We start from the raw sequence: 9,844 nt of genomic DNA, 5'->3' as shown, positions 1-9,844 counted from the left end.
GGCGAATGGCTGTGCTAGATTCAATTTAAATTCATATTTACATGTTTAAATTATTATTAACTTTTTTTGGTCCTTCTGACACATGATTTTTATTAAAAATAATCAAATGAATCATTAAATTAATATTATTTCTAATATTCTATTCAATTAAAATTATACTTACGAGTTATACTGCTTAAGTGTATCTAAAGGTGTTTAATTTACAGTTCCTATTAAATTAGTGCCAATTATATGCGTTTTCTAACCACGAATGAAGTTAGGCCATTTTCAAAATAAACTGCTCATATATATATATAGATCTATATACTCATATTTTTATTAATTTTAGTTTTCGAATGCAATGTTAATGTGCAAACAAAAGTAAACAAATTTGTATGATAAGCGAACAGTATAAATGTATAAAGAGAAAAATGCATTTATTGTAATAATTTTATAATGTTGCCAACATAAAATACTTCAGAAATTTGCTTTGCTTTTCGTTTTACTTTCTCTCTCTTTCTCTCTCTCTCTCTCTCTCTCTCTCTCTCTGAATGAAGAGTGAAGATTTGGGTACCATCAGTTGGAAGGTAGAGTTTCTACCTGAGTAAATTTGAAGAGAGAGGGGGATATTATATTATACCATACAAATAATTATGATTTAAATATTATTTAAATATATTTATTATAAATTACAAATAATAATATGTGTAAAAGGAAATGCGTGCATTCAGAATAGGATTTCCTTCGTGTGGTGGCATTGGATTGGTGGATAAAACAACAATGGCGAATTGAGAAAGATAGATAGAATGAAAGAGCAATGGACATTCACGGTCGTTGCACACACGGTGGGGCTTGCTTGCATCGTGAATCGCATCATGCACTCCGTATTGGCGAGAAACCGGACGTTGGAGGGGGTAATGCGTTTCCTCAAAGAGGGGTAATGCACTCTTTACGCATGGTGATGGTGTATAGTTCAAAATTCTAACGGACATTGATACGCCAATTTATATTTCACTTTCTTTTTCATATTGTTCTCATATAATACATTTGTTAATAATTATTCATTTAATATTATAAATAAGAAATGAATAATTGCATTAATATTATTTGTTAAATAAAGTTGCAATTATTTTATATATATGTATAATATATTTATATTATTTAATTATTTAATAATTTAATAATTTATTATTAAAATATAATAAAAAAATAAATATATACATATTAGAAAATTATTAGATTATTAATTAATTAATTATTAATATATTAGAAAAATGTATAATTTTTATATTTAATTATATTTAATAATTTTGTTTTTATTCGTTGTTCAATATTGTTAATAACAATTTTGTATACGTGTGTATAAGAGTGATTCCGAAGTACGAAGTTTAAGAATACATAGCGTGAGAAAAAAATATGTCAAATGAAACTTTGACTGACCAAAGTTTGATCATAATATATTTCGAATGGCATCGTTTAATTTCCTTTTTATTTTATTTTATTTTTTTTTTTATTTAATTTACTACCCTCCGTTCTATTTTCGATTTGTCGTTTGGTGTTTCATTTCTTTTCTTTTCTTTTCTTTTCTTTTTTAGATGCATAGAATTCGATCGGGGTCTAACCGTAACTTTGTGGTTATTCTAATTTCTAGATGTCACGAATGTTAGAATGCAGTTTAGAGTGTTGTGTCACATGTTAGTCGTGAGACCGATCGATTAGGTTAATATTCTTCTTAGAAACCATAATAACGGTATCATTATAAAACGAATATACGAATTATTTTGTTAGAAATGGGGAAACACGTATTAGGTATTTATTATTTTTTTTCTTTTTTTCTGTTTATTTGTATATTAAACTTTGACGAAATATTTTGCTGAAAATCTTTGAATTTAATTGTAACATTTTTGTAATATATCCTAGTAATGTAAAATAGATTTTTAAAATATTATGTTAAACAATTGCAAAGATACCCATCGAACCTTTTTATATAAATCTTAATTTATAAATATTATGTAAATAAATTAAAATGAATAATAATATTGATTACATTAAAATAAATTAAAAATTTATTTTATATTATTTTTTATTATTATTTTATTATTATTTTATTATTATTTATTATATATTAAAATTAGAGTAATAAATACAAAATATAATTTAATATAATTTAAATATATTTTTTTAAACATCGTAAGCTATAATATTATTTCAAAGAGATTTTTGTATTTTTTTAGTACTTTTTACGTTAACCTTTTTTAAAATTCGAGTCGAAGAATAAACAGATTTAAAAAAGGTTTAGGTTAAGGTTAAGGTTTTTTATTTCGCATAACAATGACATGGTAAAACCATCCTAGTCCCTTCTTGTATTTCTGATTTATTGTCCTTACAGTTACAACTTCACTGATCTTTCTCAAGATACGAGAAAAGAAAAAATCATAAAAGCTGAAAAGGATAATCGATTGGTTCCCAATGAGAGAAATCTTTCCTTTTCAAAGAGATACCATATTTATCCTTCCAAAAAAAAACCATTAAATTTTAAAACTGTTTTTTTTTTAACACTAGATTGGGATCTCTGGCAGGGGCAAAAATATGAATTAGAGACTGTATGATGCTGTGCATTACTTGTATAACCAAAATAGAGAACAACGTGTAGAACATTATTATTTATATTTTATTTATTTATTATCTATTATTTATATTATTATTATTATAATTTTTTTGTAATTAAATTAAATAAAATGAAACTTACATTGCAAGAAATTTTTAAATGTGCTTGCACAAAAGCAAGCAATAAAAATTTTGTTGGTGCTGAAAGTGTATTAAATGCTGGACATGTGATTAAGTGTGGGCAAGTACCAAGTGGTGATTGTAATATTATAAGTATTTTATAGCTTTTTGTTTACGAACTTCACATGTTAAAGATAATCCACATGAAATAACTGGTGAAATATTAAAAAATGCTCGAACAATTAGAATGAGTTGTTCATGCAAGGCTGGTTTAAGTGGCATTTGTAAACATGTTGTTGTTGTCTATCAATTATTTCTTTATCACCGAATTTGTTTATTCTATAAACAAATTGTTTTTCACGAGGTGAAATTTGAAAAAAACCTACTTTTTTCATCACGACAAGTTATGCATGTACAACCAAATACACAGCAATACACTTTACTTGTATTTTTTTTTTTGCTAGGAACTCCATAACAAAAAAGAAGAAAAATTCTTTGCAACAACTTTTTAGTTTAACGATACTAGTTATTTTCAATTCTACTTTCAATAATAAATAAGCAAGTCACATAAAATTAAAAATATAAATATTTCCATATAAATATCGTGTGGTTTAAATTTACTGGTCGGACCATTTCAATTGAAAATTTCTACTTCATGTAACATTTGATTTCTGTAAATAATTAAGCGTTTTGTTATTTAAAAATGTCTATAAATCCATTTATCTATTAAAATCATTATTGTTAAATATTTTTTGTTATTTTTTAAGAATAAATAAAAACTGGAAGCCTCAAAAAGCATTTTTTCATATACACCAGTCATTTTGATTAGTGCGGTAGAAAATGGTGGTATATTTAGTGTTAAGTAGAAATTAAGGTTATGATAAAGTAATTGGGGGCGAAAAAAATTAAACAAAGATAAAGAGAGAGAAATATAGTTAGAAATTATTAATAAAATAAATTAGAGATACTATCATTGTCCTTCTAAAAAAAAAATGTTAGATTTAAAAATTGCTATTTTTAGGTTAATTTTTTTAAGTAGAAATTAAGGTTATGTTAAAGTAATTGGTGGGGAAAAAAAATTAAACAAAGACAAAGAGATTAAAATAGAGTTAGAAATTATTAATAAAATAAATTGTAAATATAAGACAAAAAAAAGAAACAAAATCGGACAAAGTTAGAAATATAGAAAAAGAAGAAGAAGAAAAAGTAGAAGAGGAAGGGAAGGTTCCTCGTCAAATAAGGGGGAAAACTGAAACGTGTCGGAAAAAAGGGAAAAGGGCCAAAGAGAATACGACGTAGAAAAAGAAAAAAAAAATAAGAAAGAAGGAACGAGAGAGAAACTTTAGGGATTTAGTAGAAAGAAAAGAGAGAGATAGAGATAGAATTGGTGTACAAGGAAGAGAAGGATATTTGAAGGGATAGAAGGGGAATGTAGACTTTTCGACAGGAAGGGTGACTCACCCTGCATTAACGAGAGAGGGTACGCCCATATAAAAGATGGCTGCTTCGAGGGCAACCAATTAGATTTGGCGAGGTGTCTCGCGGCAAAAAAGCGCGGGGCGAGTGTATTTCCTCCTCCTACACCCCCTTATCTTATACACACACTCACACACATACACATACATACATAATCGACAGAAGCACACGGTACGGAGGGGTTGCTTGCTTTTATTTATTTCTCTTTTTCCTAGTTTTGTCTTTCTCTTTTTTTCCCCTCTGCTCACATCTCTCTCTCTCTCTCTCTCTCTCTCTTTCTCTTACTCTTACACTCTCTCATCTATTTTCCTTTTCTTTCTTCTTACTTGACGATGCTGGAAAAAAAGAATTTGTTCACGCTAAGCGCCAACTTCCTTTCGTTTTCGTTTGCGTTTTCTTTTTCATTTGACACCAAGGTATCATTTTATTATTTTTTTTTTTACGGTGGGTGGGTAGGTGGGGTTGGAAAGGAGGAGAGGAGGAAGTAGAAACGTCATGAAAATTCTCTTCAGTTTTTTTTTTCCGTCAGGTTTTAGGTTAATTTGTCTCGATTCGTAAACTCAACACTCGAACAAATTGAATTCTAATCAATAATTTGCTTATTGAATCATTCTTTGGATTAGATTTTAATTATTAGTTTGGAAATAATAAAAAGTAATACATACACATACACACGCGTGTACATAATTTATATTCGTACATATATTTTATTTTATTTATTGATATTATAATATATATGTAATCGTTAATAATCTTCCATGTGCAATTAAAAATAATGAATCACACTATACCGAGGTTAGTTTCTCGATGAGATCATCGTTGTTGTTGCGTGATCGGCATGAAACTTCATCCAATCTTTTGAGTTCCTCTCAGGGCTATTCATTTTATTTGTTAGTTCTTGTTTTTTTTTTATTTTTTTATTTTTTTTTATTCTTCTTCTTATTTTTTTTTCCTTTCTCAACATCATAACCTCTTATTCTTATTTCATTTCATTAACAACACACCTAAATACACCTGAATCGCATCCTTGATAATCTTCTACGACTTAATAAAAAGAAAAGAAAAAAAAAAAAAAGAAATGTAAAAGAAATTGAAGAAATAAATTCGATTAGAAATCACGTTCCTAGGACACGAACATGCGTTTCATAGTGATCTCTTCCTACGCCTATGGATTCTACGAAGTTAGAGGTTCGTTGGGTAAGCGCGTTAGTGTACTATTCACACATCTATGCATTTATGTATATACACATATGTACAGGGTGTCCCAAAAATGGTTTTAACATAAATTCAAATAACACAATATTCAAAATGAATTATTTATTTAATTTTTTTTTTATAGTGATATTATAATTTTGATCGAAGTATTTTGATAAAAAAAATTTCATCTTACAATATTGATTATAAAAAAATAAAGATTGAATTAATAGAATTTCTTATTTGTGCATTGGATAAATGAATTTTTCGGACACCGTGTATGTGTTTAATGCATGTGTGCGTTAACACGTACGATTTGGGTCCGACCTAACAGCACTTTAGGGTGGCATCATAGATACAAGTACATTAGCCTGAGAGAATGTGAGAGTAAAAGAGAAAATGAAATAGAATGAGAAAGAAATATAGATAAAGATAAAGATAGAGAAGAGGTTAGAATCTCCAACAGTAGTAGTGATGGTGATGGTGATGGTGGTAGTGGTAAGAAGGCAAGCAACTATACGAAATTGCCTACCGTCTCTTTGTTTATCTTTGACCAGAAAATTTTTCTCCGTTTTTTCCATTCGAAGTTTCTCTTTACTACCTAAAATGGAAGAAAACATGTGGTCTTCAAATAGTTCCACTTACTTTCTAAGTAAAAATTTCAACACGATCTTTATATTAATATTATTAATAATTTTTAATAATTGAAGAACAATTTTCAATAATAATATTAATTATTTGTATGAAAGAAATTATTTGAAATATTACAAAATTATTATGTTAGTAACTAAGTCATTACAGGTCTTAAAAAGCCATTTATCGACAAAATCCGCAATCATTTACTTGCCAACCCAATATTTCTTTGGCTAATTCAATAAATTCAATAAATTTTCCTTTTTTTTTTTTACTATGCAACATTTATTCAATTATTTTTATTCATATAATTACTATAATAATTATTCAATGTTATTTATTGACACGTTAATGGCCGCACATGTGTGTGATAGCAACAACCGTTATTGACCGTTATTTATTTATCACTTTTTATATTTTTAAAATTATACAAAATTAAATTGTTGTTTTTTTTATGTTAGTTTTTTCGTGAATATAATAGAATCGTTTAAAATAATTTTTCAAAAATATTATCGGCTTCTGGCAACGTTTGACTGCGTAGATGTGCGGCCATTAACGTGTAAATACCATAAATAAATTTAATTCGATATTTCAATTGGATTCATTATGAAATAACAATAATAATAATAATAATGACAAAAAAAAATAATTGAGAATGTATCCTAATCCCATGAGGGCTTTCTGGGTTTTGTGAATTTCTAGGGTCATTCGTTAAGTCTTAGAAATACGAACAACGTGTCCATATTCCAGACCGGTATCTTTTATGCCGATCGATCGTACCTACCACGTCGGTTGAACATTCTGAACATGATGGATGGATTGTTATTTTTCTTAAAGAAAAAAAAATAACAGAATAAATAAATAAAGAAACCGGAGAGATGACAGATGAAAGATTTTAGTTAAAGAAAAGAACAGAAACTCACGTATAAGTGTAAAGAATTGGCAGACCTTTATATAAGTTGGGTTAGACCTAAGTCACCAATTTTCTATTATGGAATGCGTTTTCTTTGAATACCGACAAAAATATTTTATACCTGAACGTTTGCTTTGTTAGTTTGGGCAACTATCAGGAATCTAGATTTTACAAACTGAAAAATAAAGAAATAAAGAAACCGGAGAGATGAAAGATTTAAGTTAAAGAAAGGAACAGAAATTCAGATATACATGTAAAGAATTGGCAGACCTTTACATAAGTTGGGTTAGACCTAAGTCACCAATTTTCTATTACAAAAGGCATTTTCTTTGAATACCGACAAAAATATTTTATACCTGAACGTTTGCTTTGTTAGTTTGGGCAACTATCAGGAATCTAGATTTTACAAACTGAAAAATAAAGAAATAAAGAAACCGGAGAGATGAAAGATTTAAGTTAAAGAAAGGAACAGAAATTCAGATATAAATGTAAAGAATTGGCAGACCTTTACATAAGTTGGGTTAGACCTAAGTCACCAATTTTCTATTACAAAAGGCATTTTCTTTGAATACCGACAAAAATATTTTATACCTGAACGTTTGCTTTGTTAGTTTGGGCAGCTATCAGGAATCTAGATTTTACAAACTGAAAAATAAAGAAATAAAGAAACCGGAGAGATGAAAGATTTAAGTTAAAGAAAGGAACAGAAATTCAGATATAAATGTAAAGAATTGGCAGACCTTTACATAAGTTGGGTTAGACCTAAGTCACCAATTTTCTATTATGGAATGCGTTTTCTTTGAATACCGACAAAAATATTTTATACCTGAACGTTTGCTTTGTTAGTTTGGGCAACTATCAGGAATCTAGATTTTACAAACTGAAAAATAAAGAAATAAAGAAACCGGAGAGATGAAAGATTTAAGTTAAAGAAAGGAACAGAAATTCAGATATAAATGTAAAGAATTGGCAGACCTTTACATAAGTTGGGTTCGACCTAAGTCACCAATTTTCTATTACAAAAGGCATTTTCTTTGAATACCGACAAAAATATTTTGTACCTAAACCTTTGGTTTGTTAGTTTAGGCAACTAGCAGGTATCTAGATTTTACAAATTTAAAGTTGGCAGTGTAAAAACGAATTCCATTCCTTCTTCTTCTTCCTCTTCTTCTTCTTTTCTTGAAGGAGGGGTGGGGAGAGAATTACTTGAAATATTTGTTAGAATAATGTTTCAGTGTTCATGTGTAAGTTGTTACAGTTAAAATATTGTTCAAATTTAATAACATACATTAGATTTAAAAACATCCGTTAAAGAAAAAAAAAAAAGGTAATAAATGTTGCACCAATCGATGTGATATCGTGATAAGAAATTTTCCCATGGGTTTAAACGAGGAAGTAAGAAGAGTCAAAGAAGAAAAATTAACGTTTAGGCGCCCCAGGAGGAAGAAGAAGCGACGAACGCGGTGACCCAAATACGAAAGGGGATAACGACCCCGTGAGTGCGTACAGAAGAAGAAGAAGAAGAAGAAGAGGAAGAAGAAGAGAAGAAGAAGAAGAAGAGGGGACCAGAGGGGGGTAAGGGTTAAGGGGCCACTGGCCAGGGAAAGAAAGAGGTAGGGGGGCAAAGAGAGTGAAAGAGAGAGAAGGGAATCGTTCCCTTTTGCTTGAATATCCGCTTGTGTTCTCTTTCTTTCTTTCTTTCTTTCTTTCTTTCTTTCTTTCTTTCTTTTTTTTTTGTTTTCGATAGCAAATGGCGAGAGCACTCTCTTTGAATTCCACTTCTTCTATATATGCGCGGTAGTATAACGTGGTCGGTGAAAACCAGGCCGTTGTCCTTGCTCGATACTAAAAAGCTGCTTTGCTTGGTACCATTCGAACGAACATAACCTTTCGGAGAACGAACCACGTGTAAACTTACCATAATCAAAAATTTATACGACCAATATATTTATTTTACTATATATTAATATTCTTGTTATATTATCAATAATTGATTATATTTTTAATCTGTTTTATATGAGTTTAATTTTGATGTTATCATATATATTACATAACTCTATCATAATCCAAGATTTACACGACTTATACATGTATATTATTATTATTATTATTTTATATTATATATATTAAATTTATATTTAAATTATTATAATTTATGTTATTATAATGATATAATATTACATTATTGAAACATATAAATTTATGTTATTTTAATTTTTATATAATTATAAATTATATATTATAAATTAAAATACACGCATAAATTTATATTTTATTGTAATTTATATTATTATAATATTATATATATATTATATTTATATTATAATATAATATTATTATATATTTATCCTCTTATTAGTCCTTATTAGTCCTCTTTTTATTTTTTTAAGCAAGATAATAATTTAAAAAGTAAAAGATAAAAGTAAATAAATAAAGAAATTGTGGTATCGATAAAAGTTTGGTATTTTTAATAATGAAATAAATGATACGCCATTGCATTAGCAGAATACGCGGGTATATGTATTTCTATTCTATGATGTATATGTATTTCTTGTATATTATACTAAGAAAGGTAATGTGGGTATATATACGTATACATATATATACAGGTTAGAATGTACTTTATACACGTATACATATATACAGGTTAGAATGTACTTTATACACGTACAAGTGCCTAATACGTATGAAACGAGAGAAGATCTCGTTAACCATTCAACCATATACACATGCAAACATACATTCACATACATATGCATTTATATACAAGTATATATACATATATATATATATATACACTCGTTCGTTCAACCCCCTTGTAAAACCACGAAAAAGATTTCTCCTTGTACGCGAGGACAACTTCCGGATTTGGTTTAACGGCTACTAGAAACTACTCGATTTTCAAACGAATTTTTTTTAACA

Source organism: Polistes dominula, unplaced genomic scaffold (assembly GCF_049000335.1).
Source record: "Polistes dominula isolate Pdom_NZ unplaced genomic scaffold, Pdom_raw_medaka contig_19, whole genome shotgun sequence".
NCBI lineage: Eukaryota > Metazoa > Arthropoda > Insecta > Hymenoptera > Vespidae > Polistes > Polistes dominula.
This window is presented reverse-complemented; position numbering follows the sequence as displayed.